We start from the raw sequence: 16,320 nt of genomic DNA on the forward strand, positions 1-16,320 counted from the left end.
GTGCTGTAAAATGTATCTCAAGTCAAACCACTGGGTACTAGAAGATAGCCTTTCTTGTTGAAGTAAGTCAGTAATTTATCTGACTCTGACAATTTAAAATTAGTAACAGATGATATACTCCAGTCACAAAAAAAGAAACACTGTAACTCTAACTTACATGTGAAATACTTATGATGACCTTATGTTCTAGTTTGCTAATGCTGCCAGATTGCAAAACATCATTGAAGGATGATGGCGTCTGGAAAACCTTTGTTAGCCGGGAAGGTGCGTGGCTGGCGTCTGCTCCAGAGTTCTGGTTTCAAAATGGCTTTCTCCCAGGATGTTCCTCTCTAGGCTGCAGCTCCTCTTCAAAATGTCAATCTCAGTTGCTCTTGGGGCATTTGTCCTCTCTTAGCTTCTCTGGAACAAGAGTCTGCTTTCAACGGCCATCTTCAAACTGTCTCTCATCTGCAGCTACTCTCTCCACTTCTGTGCATTCTTCAAAGTGTCCCTCTTGGCTGTAGCAAGCTTGCTCCTTCTGTCTGAGCTTATATAGTGCTCTCGTAAACTAATCAAGGTCCACGCTGAATGGGCGGGGCCACGCGTCCATGGAAATGATCCAATCAGAGTTATCACCTACAGTTGGGTGGGTCTCATCTCCATGGAAATGCTCAATCAAAGAATTACAATCTAATAAACACTAAGTACCTCTGCCCATACAAGACTACATCAAAGATAATGGCTTTTTGGGGAAAAAAAATACATTCAAACCGGCACACCTTGCTTTTTCCTTCTTCAGATTTTTAAAGGAATTTATTAACTCTTTTTCTTTTTCTCTATGCTTAAGAATTGCCAAGGAAATGTAATTATGGCCTAATATTCTATTATTTTAGTAAGAACAATAAGAAGTGAGTTCAAGGAAGAGAATAGAGGAAGAAATAAGCATTTGTTTTATGCCAAGCATTTTGTTACATGATTGATTTACTTTATCTCATTGTACATTTATAAGAGCTTTCAAAGTAGATATAAAAGGATTCCAAATGTGACTCCTCCTTTCTCCAATTTGGCTGGGTCCCCAGTGGCAGAGAGCAAGTAATTGGTCTGAAGCAAGGTGCTTGGCCACCTACACAAGACTGGCAAAGGATGGATCTGCAGATTCTGTTTTGCAAATCTTACTTCAACATCTATGTTAATAATATTTCAGAGGTTAAAGGCAGAGAGAGAGAGAGAGAGAGAGAGAGAGAGAAGGAGAGAGGATTTTCAGAGAGATTATTTTTTTGGAGAGAGCTTGTAAAGAGCTGTGGCATCCATGTGGGAAAGGAGAGGAAAATTTACTCCTCATTTTAAGCCAGTGAGAGGGTACTTCAAGACTCAAAGAACTTGATTTTGTTACTTATAAGATATTGAGATAGATGTCAGACTGATACCTGAAAAGGTCTCAGTGTAAGAGTTTGTGCTCCAAGAGTAAAGAGGACTGATTTGGGAAGTGGCTGCATTACTTCTTGACAAACATTAGTATCTCAGGGAAACCAGTTGGACATATTTTGATGGGAGCCAAATAACACTACAAAAAGACAACAGGACTTTAAAATAAGGGCTCTTCCTTATTCACTCATTCCTTCAACAGATATTTACCGAGCATCTACTTGTGCAAGGCACTATGCAAGGCACTGGAGAGGTAGTAATGAATAACATAGGTAATCCCTGCCTTCTAAAAACTGGTATCCTATTGAGAGAAGATAGATAATAAACAATGAAACAAGTATGTCAGCTTGTTATAAGCCATGAAGGGAAGAAAGAAAGGGCTAGTAGAAGAATATCACAAAGGACTAGGGGGAATCTGAAGTGACCAGCCAGTAAAGATGGATTACCAGCATCATGGGGAGGTTCATGGTGGGAGAATCTCTGAGAAACCAAAAATGTCCAAGGCAAGAGTCATCTTTCAATATTTGCCAGGTCTAGAGAGCACAAACGCCATTCCACAAGTAGAAATTTCCTGCCTCACATCTCTCTTCTCTCCCTTGACCCACCCACTCCTGGCAGAGGCAAACTAATGAGTGGGGTGATTTGGGGGTAGGAGAATAGGAAGCTAACAGAGGTAAGAGAAGTCAAGAAGCTGACCACATCCCCCTTCCCTGTTGCTGGTCTCTACCCTGCAAAGTACTCAGGTGTGGGAGGGGAAGTGTAGTAACATCAAATGAAGGAAATCTGATTGTTAACTGCACCAGTGTTTTAATGAAATGAAGCTTTTCTTTTAACAAGAAGTGCCTAGTGGACGTATTTTATTTTATTTCTTAAAATCCAAGAGTGACTGAAAAAGCCATGGGACTTCTCTGAGAGTTCATGCTAAGAGAGACCAATAACCAATCCACCAGGGAGGTTTGAAGGCAAGTGGGAAGAAAATAAAATCACTTAACGATTGCAACCTTTTGTGGTCTATTCTTTCAACTTAGTTATTCCTATCTCTAGAAAGAAATTGAAGCTTAAAGAGTAAATTAATTTGTTCACATTCATACAAGCTAGAAGTGATGGCATCAGAAAGCAAATATGGTAAAATCAGAGTCATAATTGACTTGTCTGAAGAAACATCTTTTGGCCCCATTTCCCTGAAGCAGAAGAGCATTCAAGAATAAGAATTTCTTTGTGCCAGAATTCTTTTTCCTTACAGTACTTGAGGGGCCACAACCCAACAACTGTGTGGAGAAGAGGAACATTACTTCACTGACTATATGGTCCTGAACGTGGTAGTATCATTCTCCCACCTTCATAGACAGGATTGGTTTCTTTCGTATTCTCCCGACTCCTTCATCCCAAACGCCCAATCCGATCCTCCCTCATTAGAATTGTAGGATGTAGTTCTGAACTGATAACACTATTGACATAGCCCTTAGATCTACAATGCAAATAATTGTTAGATCTCACAATAACCCTAAGGAAAGAAGGACAAATATTATTATGATTGTTCTATCTTAAAATAGAAAATAAAACTGATGCTGAAAGGGGATAAAACTGAAGCTAAAAGAGTTTGAGTGAATTACCCAGACTCATAATGCTACTAACTGCTTGAGAGACTGAGCAGTGCTCTTCTAACTCAAGCTTAATGTTCTTAAGGGAGACTTAAGAAGATTAAAGAAATCACTTTTGCTGCAGTAAATAAAAGGAAATTAGATGTTACTTTGTGTTAGAAACTGATATGCCAAATAATTTGCAATTTTCACCTCTTTTCAATTTAATATTTGCTATAATTTAGCTTCTTTTCCTTTAGCTATATAAATGCCTTCTGGGGACTCTACTAAGAACAGTTGTTTGTTTGAAGGTTTTGATTAACTTCAGACAATTTTTCTGGTTTTGGGCTCTACCAGAAATAAACTAAGCATTTCTCTAGTTAACTTTTGTAGCCTGCTTGCAGTGTTTTCTGCATGGTGGGGAAATTCCATTGTATTCTATTTCCAAAAGGGAAACTGCTAACGCTTGGTCTACAAAAATTTGAGCAGGTGGTGAATATTTAAAAAGGACTCCATCAATGGATCCAAACAATGAATTTCGAACAATCAGTTTGAAATTTTTCTGTTTTCACTAAATTAACATATACATATTTGAAATGTGTTAATGGACATTATATGCCTTGCTGAAATCTTCACCAAGTTATAATTAATAAAATGAAATTTGAGATTGTAACATTGTTGTATTACCACAAGTATATGTCTATAAATGTGAAATAATTTAGTTATTTGAATAACGCTCTTTATTAAACATATTCTTAACATCTGCAAGTACTGACCTGTCATTTCTGTTATGGATTTTCTGCTCTATAGAATTAAAAAACTAAAATCTTAGAAGATTATTAAAAATGGCAAAGTCATGATTATTTTAATATAAAAGATGTGAATATTTACTTCCCTATGCTTCAAAAATATTTAGTAAACACTTAGTAACTTATTTCCCTTCAAGGGGAAATAAATTACTAAGTTATTCCTTCATTAGGGTGTTTAATGATGACAGTATTTTCTGTTTGACAAAATTAAGATGCATATTAATAACATTCAGATTACAAAAATTCTCCATTTTCATTATATATTATAAATATACAAGAATTCTTTCCCATAAAATACTCAGATTAAGTGAAAATTAAACATTTTTTCTTTATTACTTTTCTTATCCTTATGTTCTATTTGTAGTCATATAAGCAGATTTATTTGATATTAGAAATATGGCCAAAAGGTTTCTCTTATTATTAAAAATGTACTATAAATGAATATTAATATAAAAATTTTTATTTTTTAAGCTTTTTATTATAGAAATTTTCAAACACAGGCAAAAGTAGAAAGAATAGCAAACAATCACCTTACTAAAGAGACAACAAGAAAAGTCAATAAATAGGAAAAGATGCTCACCCTTTCTAGTAGTCAGGGAAGTAAAACTAAAATAATAATGAGACACCATTTCAAACCCATTCATAAATTATCACATTCAAGATCATTTAAAGTCTTTTAGCAACACTATTGAAAAGGATTAGGGTGAAGAGTGACATGTCAACAATTGTGGTGTGTTCCTGTTTGCTAATGCTGCTGTTAAGCAAAATACCAGCAAAGGATTGGCTTTTATAAAGGGGATTTATTAAGTTACAAATTTACAGTTCTAAGGCCATAAAAGTATCCAAACTAAGGCATCAAAAAGAGAAACCTTTACTCAAGGATGGCCGACGGCTGGGAAGGCACATGGCTGGTGTCTGCTGGTACTCTCTTCCTGAGTACTGGTTTAAAAATGGCTTTCTCCAAAATGTCTTTGGGCTTCTGTCTCTCTTAGCTTCTTTCAGCTCTCTCTTGGTTCTTCTGGGGTGTTTCTCTTTAAGTGTATGGGAGTGCTCTCTGAGCTTCTCTGGGGCAAACTCTGGGCTTCATCTCTTAGATTGGCATATCCAAATGTCCTTCTGTCTGCATCTCCCAGCATCTCCAAGCATCTGTGTTGGCTCTTGAGCTCTCTTAAGTACTCCAGGAACTAATCATGACCCACCGTGAATGGGCGGGGCCGCACATCCACGTAAACAATTTAATTGAAGGTGTCACCCACAATTGGGTGAGTTACTTTGCCATGGAAACACTCAATCAAAAGGCTCTAACTTAATCAAAAGACTATTAACCCTAATACAAAAATCAGACAAAGATACTACAAAAAAAAGAAAATTATAGACCAATCTCTTTAATGAATATAGATGCAAAAATCCTCAACAAAATACTCACAAATCAAATCCAGCAGCATATTAAAAGAATTATACACCACAACCAGGTGGGATTTATTCCAAGTATGCAACGTTGGTTCAACACAAGAAAATCAATTAATGTGATACACCACATCAATAAATCAAATCAGAAGAACCACATGATCATCTCGATTGATGAAGAAAAGGCATTTGACAAAATTCAACTTCCTTTCTTGATGAAAACACTTCAAAGGATGGGAATAGAAGGGAACTTTCTCAATATGATAAAGGCAATACATGAAAAACCCACAGCTAACATCATACTCAATGGAGAAAGACTGAAAGCTTTCCCTCTAATATCAGGAACAAGACAGGGATGCCCACTGTCACCATTGGTAATCAACATTGTGCTGCAAGTTCTAGCTAGAGCAATTAGGGAAGAAAAAGAACTCAAAGGCGTACAAATTGGAGAGGAAGAAGTAAAACTTTCACTGCTGGCAGATTACATGATTCTATATATAGAAAATCCAGAAAAATCTACACCGAAGCTATTAGAGCTAATCAATGAATACAGCAAAGTGGCAGGCTCCAAGATCAACACGCAAAATGTGTAGGGTTTTCATACACAAGTAATGTCCAACAAGAGGAAGAAATAAAAAAAATTCCATTTATAATAGCAACCAAAAGAATCAAGTATTTAGGAATAAACTTAATGAAGGCCACAAGAGACCTATACAAAGAAAACTACACGAAACTGCTAAAAGAAATCAAACAGGACCAAAAAAAGAATTTTAAATAAAATGGAAGAACATACTATGTTCATGGATTGGAAGACTAAATATAATTAAGATGTCAATTCTTCCTAAACTGATTTATAGATTCAATGTAATACCAATTAAAATCCCAACAACTTACTTTGCAGAAAGAGAAAAACCAATAACCAAACTTATTTGGAAGGGCAAGTTACCCCAAATAGCCAAAAATATCTTGAGAAAGAGGAACGAAGTGGGACTTTGAAGCATATTACAAAGCTACAGTGCACAAAACAGCAAGGTACTTGCATAAGGATAGATATGTTGACCAATGGAAATAAACTGAGTGTTCAGAAATAGACCCTTACTTCTACAGACAATTGATCTTTGATAAGACAGTCAAGTCAAAGCAACTGGGATAGAGCAGCCTCTTCAATAAATGGTGTTTGGAGAACTGGATATCCATTACCAAAATAATGAAAGAGGACTCCTATCTCACACCTTATACAAAAATTAACTCAAAATGGATCAAAGACCTAAACATTAGCGCTAAGAACACAAGACTCTTAGAAGAAAATGTAGGGCAATACCTTAAAGCTATTGTGATAGGATGTGGTTTCCTAGACCTTCCACCCAAAGCATGAGCTACCAAAGAACAAATAGACAAATAGGTTCTCCTCAAAATTAAACACTTTTGTACATCAAAGGATTTTGTCAGAAAGGTAAAAAGGCAGCCTACACAATGTGAGACAATATTTGGAAACCACATATCAGATAAGGGTTTACTATCCCAAATATATAAAATGATCCTACAACTCAACAACAGAAAGACAAACAACCCAATTAAAAAATGGGCAAAAGGCATGGATAGATACTATTCTGAAGAGGAAATACAAATGGCTCAAAAACATAGGAAAACATGCTCAACTTCACTGGCTATTTAGGGAAATGCAAATCAACACCACAATGAGATATCATCTCACACCTATCAGAATGGCCATTAGCCAAAAACCAGAAAATTACAAGTGCTAGAGAGGATGTGCAGAAAAAGACACACTTATTCACTGTTGGTGGGAATGTAGAATAGTGCAAGCACTCTGGAACACAGTGCAGTGGTTCCCCAGGAAGCTAAGTATACATTTGCCATATGACCCAGCTATTCCATTACTAGGTACATACTCAGAGGAACTGAAAGTTAAGACACGAATGGACATTTGTAAACTGATGTTTATCATGGCATTATTCACTATAGCCAAAAGATGGAAGTAGCCCAAATGTCCATCAACGGATGAGTGGATAAACAAACAGTGGTATATACACACAATGGAATATTACACAGCTGTAAGACAGAACAAAGACATGTAACATATAATGATGTGGATGAACCTTGAGGACATTATGTTGAGTGAGGTAGTCAGAAACATAAGGACAAATACTGTATGGTCTCACTATTATGAATTAACATTAATGAGCAAACTTTGAGAGTTAAAAGCTGATGACACAGGCTATCAGGAGATAAAAAGAGGTTAGACATTCAGCATTTGATGCTGAAGGACTACAGAATGTTCAACAGGATTGACTGTATAGATCCAGAAATAGATAGCATAATACCATGTGATGGTAGCACAATATTGTAAGTACACTGAACAAAGATGTCGATGAATAAAGCTGAAAGAGGTGGGCTAGGGGCATATATGACACCTGAGGTAAAGATAGATGATAAAGACTGGGATTGTTTAACTTAGCAAAAACTGGAGTGTTCAATGATTGTGACTAAATGTACAAATATAAAACTGTTCTTGCATGTGGGAGAACAAATGAATGTCAACCATGCAAAATGTTGGAAAGGGTCTGGTTTTGGTGAAAAAATATATTCAAAGCAAACTGGAGTCTATGGTCAACAGTAACATTGTAATATGCTTCCATTAAATGTAACAAAGGCAATATACCAAAGCTAAATGTATATGAGGGGGGATAAAAAGGAGGGATATGGGATTCTCGGTAGTGGTGGTGTTGTCTGACCCTACTATTATATTGTATTGTATTTTTATTTTTCTTTTTATTATCTTTTTTATTATTTGTTAAAAAAAACCTTTTTTTCATAGTAATCAATATGTTCAAGTGCTGACTGTGGTGATAAATGCACAACTATATGATGATACCAGGAACAACTGATTGTACACTGTGGATAATTATATGGTATGTGAATATAGCTCTATATTCACATATAGAAAAATATAAACAGGGATAAAGTGCTGGAGAAAACATGGAGAGATGGATGTACGTATTTACTGTTGGTTAGGAGGCAGAATGGTGTAGCCTTTCTGAAAGACAGTGGGTGGTTCCACAAGAAGCTAAGTATGTGGGTGCCATAAAGTCCTGCAACCTTATTAGGGGGCATTTACTTGGAGGATCATGTATGATGGGACATGAATGGACATTTGCACACTGGTGTTTATGGAGAGAGTATGCATGATTTGCAATGGGTGGAGGTGGCCTAAGGATGCACTGACTGAGGAACAGAATGGTGAACTGCTGTGTGTGCATACAATGGAATATTGAGCAACTGGGAGAAGGAGTGAAGCTGTGAGACTCCCAACAAGGTGAATGGGTCCTGCAGACAGCATTTTGAGTGAAGTATGCCAGAAACAACGGCAAACACTATAATGCCTCACCAATATGGACTAACTACAAGACTCAGAATTGAATCTTAGAGCATAGCTTATCAGGGGAATGCTTATTGCAATGGCCCCTAGATTGCAAGCTCTTACAGCAGTCACATCTATTCCTGAATTGTAAGGGCTATCTCCAGATTCTGAGATGCTGGTCCCTTTGTGCATAACCTGATCAATCCCTGGAACTTTGGGTATCTGTGTGACACCTGAAATTCAGAGCTAGAACTCAGCAGATATGGATGTCAGTACTAGTGCATATAGCAACTGTTAAAAAAAGCTGAAAAAGAGTCCAGACTTCAATTGGAGATATGAATGAAGCAGATGTGGTTAGGACTAGGGCAAATCAGGCCAAAGGGTAAAGGACGATACTGACTGTGTTTTAAAACTTCAAATTCCATGTGAGACCAAGGAAAGAGATGTTTTTGGTACAAGATCTATATTTCCTAAACAATTTAACTCATGTAGTTTGTTCAAATACCATAATTACATGGAATTTTGAATAGGAATTGAGACCTGGTAGGTTTGTATAGGTTAGTGTGAAACAGTGACACATCCCAAAGTAATTTGGGCAGAGAATAAAAATATATATGTGGGCACCCCCCTGAGGAGCTGGAGGAAAATGCGGAGGTGTTGGGCTTCCTCACCTGGATTGTTGCTGATGTTCTCACAAACATTGAGAATTGGCTGTCTGGTATGCTGAAACCTCTATCTCGGAACTTGCCCTTATGAAGCTTGTTACTGCAAAGAAGAGACTAAACCTGCTTATAATTGTGCCTAAGAGTCTCCCCCTGTGTACTTCTTTGTCACTCAGATGTGGCCCTCTCTCTCTAGAGAAGTCAACACAGCAGGTGGACTCACTCTCCTCCCCAATATGTGGTATCTGACTCCCAGGGGTGTAAATCTCCCTGGCAATGCAGGAATGACTACCGAGGATGAATCTGGATGTGACATTATGGATCTGACAACATCTTCTTGACCAAAAGGGGGATGTGAAATGAAACAAAATAAAGTTTCAGTTGCTGAGAGATTCCAAATGGAGTCAAGAGGTCACTCTGGTGGGCATTCTTACACACTATATAGATAACCCTTTTTAGGTTTTAATGCATTGAAATAGCTAGAAGTAAATACCTGAAACTATCAAACTGCAACCCAGTAGCCTTGGCTCTTGAAGATGCTTGTATAGCAATGCAGCTTACAAGGGGTGACAATGTGATTGTGAAAGCCTTATGGATCACACTCCCATTATCCAGTGTATGGATGGATAAGTAGAAAAATGGGGACAAAAACTAAATGAAAAATAGGGTTGGGGGTGATTTGGATGTTCCTTTTTACTTTTATTTTTTATTCTTCCTTTTATTTTTTCTTGTACAAGGAAAATGTTAAAAAAATAGATTGGGGTGATGAGTGCACAATTTTATGATGCTACTGTGAGCAGCTGATTGTACACCACAGATGATTGTATGATATGTGAATATATCTCAATAAAACTGAATTAAAAAAAAAAAAAGACTATTAAGTCTGCCCCTACAAGATTGAATTAAAGAACATGGCTTTTGTAGGGGACATAATAAATTCAAACCAGTACACCTGGTCATTAATATCTATATTTAGGTGGTTCCCACACTGGGTCAGTGGACCAGGAGTTCCTAGGCTTAATTTTCTGGCTCTTTTTTCCTTATTATCTTTACCAAAGATTCCCTTCATTTTATTTTTTTAGTCCAGAAGGGTTTTAGAATACTTTTAGCTATATTTTATTGTAGTTCCCCACCCCCCAGAATTCCTAATTGTTTGTAGCAGAAGAGACATCTATGTTAGTTTACTTTTCTATGTTAAATGAACAGGAGGATTTATTAATTCTGTAAATAAGAGATGTATATACACCTTGTCTTAGTCTAAGTTCTGTAAAAATACAAAGATGGTTGATTGGGGAAATAATTCTAAGAAAAGGAGATTGGGTCTGGGAAGAGTGAAACAATGGATGAATAAAGACCAATTCAAGGGTGAGTAGGCAAGCTGCCCATCACTGTGGATAACTGGGACCCAATCCTGCTAGAGACCATCTGAGGAACTTGGTAGACCCCTCCTCACAATTATCCACCCATGAAAAGAGAGTATCTACCCACCTCCTATACCATATTTCTCATGGTTTGCTTCATGAGATATTAATCCCTTCACCCTTCCAGGATTATGTATGTGCCAGTAAGTTTGGGTAGGTTCTTGTGGGCAACCCACCAAGTGGCAACAGAGAACTCCTGAGCAGAAATCAAGAGATGCATGACACAGATGCTTAGCAAGCAGTGTTGCTGGGAAAGTCAACAGGTGAAGGAAGCAGTGGTAACAAGGAGTCTCCCTACGGTTGCTGAGGAGCAAAGGCTGAGCAGTAAACTTGGCCTGATGCAGCAGCAGGAAGCAGATAAGGCAGGGAGCTGTAACAGAATGGAGAGCTTGGGGGGTGGGGGAGTCAGACAGGCAACAAAACCACAGAGGGCTTAGCCAGCTTTTTCTGAGTGGGTAGAGCAGGCTACTACTCCCAGGTGGTTTTAGCCGGCATCCCCTTAACTGGTATGAACCCTGTGCCTCACTTAAATATGGATCCTGGATGTCACATGCAGGATACACATGAGTTCATTTTACCTACTGGAACTAATAAAACCCAGGGCAGATTTGAACTGGACTTTTTTATTACTGGAGGTTGTTCCATGACAGAGGCTGTATTTGGGGCAACAAACAGTCTACCAATAGGATTGAAGAAAACCAAAATGAGAGTTCAGAAGTAGACCCTCACATCTATGGTCAATTGATTTTTCACAAGACTGCCAAGTCCACTCAACTGAGACAGAACAGTCTCTTCAACAAATGGTGCTCAGAGAACTGGATATCCATATATGTACTGGTTTGCATCTGTTATGTACCCCATAAAAGACTATGTTCTTTTAATCCAATCTTATGGGGGCAGATCTATTGTGGGTGGGACGTTTTGATTATGTTGTTTCCATGGAGATGTGACCCTACCCATTCAAGTGGGTCTTAATTCGTTTACTGGAGTCCTTAAAAGAGCTCAGGGAGAAAGAGAGAGTTCAGAGCTGACATAGACCTAGATGCTTGGAGATGCAGACAGAAAGATGTTTGGAGATGCTAAACTAAGCGATGAAGCCCAGAGTTTGCCCCAGAGAAGCTAAGAGAGGACCCCCAGGTGCTTAGAGAGAAATGCCCTGGGAGAACAAGTAAGAATGCACAGGAGCTGAGAGAGAGAAGCTAAGAGAAACAGAAGCCCAGAGACATTTTGGAGAAAGCCATTTTGAAACCATAACCCAGGAGCAAAGGACCAACAGATGCCAGCCACATGCTTTCCCAGCTAATAGAGCTGTTCTGTGCTCCACTGGACTTTCTTCAGTGAAGGTAACCTCTTATTGATGCCTTAATTTGGACACTTTCATGGACTTAGAACTGTAAATTTGTAACCTAATAAATCCCCTTTAAAAAAGCCAACCCATTTCCGGTACATTGCATTTCGACAGCTTTAGCAAACTGTAACAATAGCCAAAAGAATGAAAGGGGACCCCTATCTCACACCTTATACAAAAAGGATCAAAGACCTAAATACAAGAGACAAGACCATAAAACTCCTAGAAGAAAATATAGAGAAGCATCTTCAAGATCTTGTTGTAGGCAGAGGTTTCTTAGACTTGATAAACAAAGCACAAGCAATGAAAGAAAAAATAGATAAACAAGACTTCCTCAAAATTGAGTACTTTTGGGCATCAAAGAACTTTGTCAAAAAGGCGAAAAGCAGCATACTCAATGGCAGAAAATATCTGAAACCACACATCTAATAAAGGTTTAATATCCAGAATACATAAAGAAATCCTACAACTCAATTACAAAAAGACAAACAACCCAACTAAAAAAAAAGGCAACAGTCTTCAATAAACATTCTTCCAATGAGGAAATACAAATGGCTAAAAAGCATGACATTACTAGCCTTCAGGGAAATGCAAATCAAAACAATAAAGAGATAATATTTCACACCTACTAGAATGACCACTAATAAACAAACAGAAGCTACAAGTGCTCTAGAGGATGTGGAGAAATAGGAACACATTCACTGTTGGTGGGAATGTAAAATGGTGCAGCCACTGTGGAAGACAGTTTGGCAGTTCCTCAGGAAGCTAAGTATAGAACTGCCATATGACCCTGCAATCCCACTACTAGGTACATACTCAGAAGAACTGAAAGCAGGGATGTGAACAGACATTTTTATACCGATGTTCATAGGGACATTATTCATAATTGCCAAAAGATGGAAACTCAAGTGTCCATCAACCAATGAATGGATAAACAAAATGTGTTATATACATACAATGCAATATTATTCAGCAGAAAGAAGAAATGAAGTCCTGAAGCATGAGACACCATGGATGAATCTTGGGTGAAATAACTCAGACACGAAAGGACAAATATTGTATGATCTCACTAGTGTGAACTAATTATAGGTAAACCCATAGAGTTAAAAGCTAGAATATAGGTTACCAGGAGATAAAATGAGAGTAGGGAATGGGAGTGGATGCTTAACATGTGAAGAAGTTGAAAATTTTTAACTCCATTAGAATTCAAATGTTTGGGAATGGATAGAGGTGACGGTAGCATATTATGGTGAGTGTAATTGACAGCACAGAAATATGTGTGTGATTGTGGTTGAAAGGGGAAGTTTGGGTTGTACATGTCATTAGGAGGAAAGCTAGATGATAAAACATGGGACTTTATATAGAGTGAACCCTATGGCGGACTATGACTATGATTAATAGTCCAAATATAAAAATGTTCTTTCATGAACTAGAACAAATGTACATCACTAAAACAAAAAGTTAATAAGAGTAGTACATTGGAAGAAGTGCACCAAATGCAAACTATGGGCTATAGCTAACAGTAATATTTTAATATTCTTTCATCAACAGTAACAAATGTACCACACCAAAGCTAAAGGTCAATAATAGGGGGTGATAAGGGGTATGGGTTGTGTGTTTTTTTTTTTCTTTGTTTTAAGTAATAACAACGTTCTAAAATTGATTGTGGTGATAAATGCACAACTCTGTGATTATTCTGTGAACCAATGATTGTATACTTTGGATGGATTTGTTTGGTGTGTGAATATATTACAATAAAATTGCTTAAAAAAAAAAGAAAAAGAAACCCCAAACATGGCCTGGTCCAAACCAAGAAACATATGGATTTTGTAGATGATGACCAGGCAAGGGGCACTTTGGGCTAATACTCTAGGTTCTCTTGGCTTTGCTCTATGGTGCATTTGGTGTCATCGCTGAGAAAACACAAGGTGCAGAAGATAGCCTCAACATAATAGCAGCAAAACCATGACAGGTATGTTGTATAAATGTACCAGTAATTTTTGGGTAGTAGCACAGGTAATCCATCAGCTCCTATGCACTAAGTAATAACTGGGAGCACATGAAAGTCTTCTTGCTCCAACAGTCACTCTGAAGATTTTGTCATTTCGTGAATGAAGAACACTTTAGTAGTCATCCAAATCGATTTATAAGTCAGTCTGGACTATTCCCTCTTCTACCTACAATTAGTTTGAAAATTTGGATATTCTAATTTTCTGTGATAAAGAAATTGATGCTTTACCAGAACAGGCACTCCTTCTAGCCATTAGGAGCCAAAATCCTTTGGTGGGTAACTGAGTAATATGCTTCTGTTATTTGGAGAAGATCCTGCAAGTGTTCACTCACCTACTCCCTGAACTGGAAAACCACTTATTCCCAGAATTCAGGCCATGTTTGTTGTCAACACAATATGACCAAGTTTGTCATTTACTGATCTTACATTGTAATGTTGCCCTATATTCCCAATAAAAGACAAAATTAAAAGAGAGAGAGAGAGAGAGAGAGAGAGAGAGAGAGAGAGGTGCAGGATGATGCTGTGGTGATGTAATGGCAGGTTCCACTTGCTTAGAGTGGCTTGTCTCAGGAATGGCTGGAGGAAAGGTGGGTTAAGGGGATGTGAGTTAGGGGTACAAAAGAGGTCCCATATACAACTTCTTGGAGAAAAAATACCTTACTACAGATTAACTTTCTTTGAAATGAGTGCAGTCCTTTTTATTCACACTACATTTTCTTGGAGGAAAAAAGAAAAATCACAATTAAAAGTGAATGTGCTAATATTGTTATCCTGTAATTTGTCATACATAATCAACATCTCAAAAACAAAATTCAGATATGGGATGAATTTGCTTTTTCCGCTATGCCTTTTGGTTTTAGATTTCATTAATTTTATATATTATTCTTATTAACTTCTATTTGGTAGTTTCTTTCCTTACACTTTTTCATAATTTCTTTATGATTAGTACCTAAAGCCTTTATTTTTCTTCTTTCTTCAAAGCTTATAAATTTTTCTCTAAATATAGCTTTCATCCTGTCTTATAGGTCTAATTATATTCTCTTTACTCTATGTCGTTTTAAATTTTCCCTTCATTTCCCCTTTCATATAAATATTAATATTCAAGAAGTTAAGATTTTTGTCAATATTTCATTTATAATTTTACAGAAAATGTAAAATATCAAAAGTCCTTTTTAAATGTATCTTCATGCTCAAGTGTGTGACTAATTTTTATAATTCTTTGATAGGCATTCAAAACAAATATATCCTTTATTTGATGAATGTAAAGTTCTCCCTGTGTCTCTCTTTTTATATGGCAATAAAAATCTTGTAATAATGATAGAGTACACTAATCAAATTTAATAAGAATGCGTGTACAATTCTATTCATCCAAGTCTTTCTTTTTTTCCTATTAAAACACTCCTGTTCTGACAGTAACATGAAATCAATCATTATAATTGTGCTTTATTTTTAATCACTTTCTCCATGCTCTTCTAAGAGATTATCTTCACATATTTAGTTGCTGTTTTTTGGTGCATACTGCTTTCATTATATCTTTATCAAAAATTGGGTCTTTTTTCCCTTATATATTTTCCCTCTATCATACATAGTGTTTTGATCCCTCTTTGACATAATATGGCCATACATATTTTCCTACTGTTTGTGTTTTTCTGATATTTCTTTACCCATGCTTTATTTTCACAATTGTTTTTATTTTGGTTAAAATGCATTTTTTACAAAAATCGCTTCATTTAAAAAAAATTTAATCTCATTTCATTTGCATGTAACATATATGATCTTTAAGATCATCTTAATTTATTCTTATTACATATTTTATATCATTCTTTCTTCATTTTCTAAATTTTGTAGATTTGATGGAGTTTCTATTCATTACTTATTAATTTGGAAGTTCTGCCCCATTTTTTGATGCCATGAATGATTACCTTCCCTTTATTGCCATTATAGTCTAGCACATATTTCTTTATAAATGTTTAAAAGTAATATTCAAAATATTTCTCCTACCAAGATTCACTGTTTTCATTAAGAATCCTTGTTCCACATCTTTAAGTGGCTCACTCCAAAAGACAAGAATTTTAAAATAGCTTTACTTTTTCACCTCCTTTCCTCATATATTCTCTATTTCCTTCACCAGTGAGAACTACTGTATGTTTTTAGTTCTCTCCCTTTTCTTGCCAATCCCAACTCCTGCAATTTTGCTGACATGTTTACATTATGCCACTTCTGCTCCAAGAATCCTAATTAAGCACCAATATTTACATTGCCAAATAATCTATGTTTATCCTTCCTTATCAGTTCATAT

At 36.7% G+C, this 16,320-nt stretch overlaps 1 pseudogene; it reads left to right on the plus strand.

Moving 5' to 3' along the window:
• The first annotated feature begins 231 nt into the window (after nt 1–231).
• On the plus strand, nt 232–15,052 carry LOC119535367 (annotated as a pseudogene).
• Nucleotides 15,053–16,320: the final 1,268 nt, after the last annotated feature.

The sequence above is a fragment of the Choloepus didactylus genome, chromosome 5 (assembly GCF_015220235.1).
Source record: "Choloepus didactylus isolate mChoDid1 chromosome 5, mChoDid1.pri, whole genome shotgun sequence".
In the NCBI taxonomy this organism is placed as follows: domain Eukaryota; kingdom Metazoa; phylum Chordata; class Mammalia; order Pilosa; family Megalonychidae; genus Choloepus; species Choloepus didactylus.